Here is a 1724-nt window from a genome sequence, read left to right as displayed (position 1 = left end):
AGCCTGCAGCCGTATGGCTTTATCTGGCTGGTATTAAAATTGGGGGGACCGCACGCCGTTTTTTTTTTAATTTATTTATTTCTCTGCTCCATAGTGACACGCCCACTGGCGGCTGTGATTGGTTGCAATTACACAGCTGTCACTCAGTGTGTGGGCGTGTCTCACTGCAACCAATCATATTTGCCGGTGGGCGTGGAAAGCAGGGAATACGAGATTGATTAATGAGCGGCCGGCTTTTTCAAAAGAGGAAAAGCCGCCAGAGCTTTTATAACAGCAATGCCGCGCCGGGGATCGGGGAACGGTAAGTATGAGAGAGGGGGGGAACTGACCGACAGACAGCGAGAGGGACAGATAAGACCGAGAGACCGACCGACAGACATAGAGACCGACTGACCGATGGACTGAGGGAGAGAACGAAACAGAAAAAGAAAAAAGACCGACATCACTTGAAATAAGCACAAAACGTAAAGGGAGCAAACAGAGATGTGTCCGTGTCACTCGGACATGCGACCAGACCGATTGACTTTCATTGGGTCCGTGCTGCGTGTTGCGTGCTGAAAACGGACATGCTTCCGTGCAAAACGGAGACACAAACGTAGCACGCACACGGACCCTAATGAAAAACGCACGTGTCCTCAAACATTAAATAACATTGGTGCACGTTTGGCCGTGTCTCCGGTATATACGGAAACGGACCAAACACGCACGTGTATCACGGACGTGTGAAGGGGGCCTAACAGGTAGCCTGCAAACAGGATTCAGAAGCACTGGTCCATCAGCTGAGATGGCTTAAGCAGGTAATTGGCAGGGAACAGGGCAGGAACATAGAAGCTGAGAGCAAAGGTGAGGGCAACAGAACAGGAAGCAAGATGACTAATGAAGAAAAAACAGATTAAAGCAAAATGACAAAACAAGGCAAAAAGTCAGAAAACCTCACACATTGGGTATGATGGCTGCGTAGAGTGGCCTCCACACTCACCTGACCTGACCCCATTGGACTTCTTTCTGTGAGGTTACATCAAACAGCAGGTGTATGCGACCCCTCCACCAACATTGCAGGACCTACGACGACATATCACAGATGCTTGTGCAAACGTGTCACCTACCATATTGCTCAACATGCAGCAAGATACAGTATGCTGGACAGAGTCCAGATGTGCATTGCAGCTGACGGTGGTCACTTTGAGCATCAAAGTTAAATGAGCGCCATATGCGTGACCACCATGTTTTGGGGGGGTCATGGGTTTCATATAGCATTTCTGTATGCAAGGTATTGTTTCGTATTGAATTGATGATGCCCTACAACTTTGTAATTCACTTTTTTTGTCTATCTCATTCCGTTTTTGAGATAAAAATGCTAACTGTTGTTTTCCAGCAGGTGGCGCTATAGGTGGTTTCATTGCGTAGCACATGGCTACTTTACTATAGCTAGACACCACGTCTATACCTATAGCTGCCGCCATTCTCAAGTTAATGGCGGTGGACAGGATATGGGTGGACACACTGTATAGTGGTGGTGGAATGGAAAAATATATAATAGTGGTGAGAGAGAATGCACACACCTGGTGAGCACGGAGGTAGCACCAGTGGGAGAATGCTGGTGAGCTTGTCAGACTTGTGGTTGTGAGAATCCACCTCACTATGATACCAGTATATATTTTTTGTTCTTATGCCTGCACACGGATCATACATTGACCATTATTGGCTTACAGGGGATATAAAAA

Source organism: Anomaloglossus baeobatrachus, chromosome 1 (genome assembly GCF_048569485.1).
Source record: "Anomaloglossus baeobatrachus isolate aAnoBae1 chromosome 1, aAnoBae1.hap1, whole genome shotgun sequence".
NCBI classification, from domain to species: domain Eukaryota; kingdom Metazoa; phylum Chordata; class Amphibia; order Anura; family Aromobatidae; genus Anomaloglossus; species Anomaloglossus baeobatrachus.
This window is presented reverse-complemented; position numbering follows the sequence as displayed.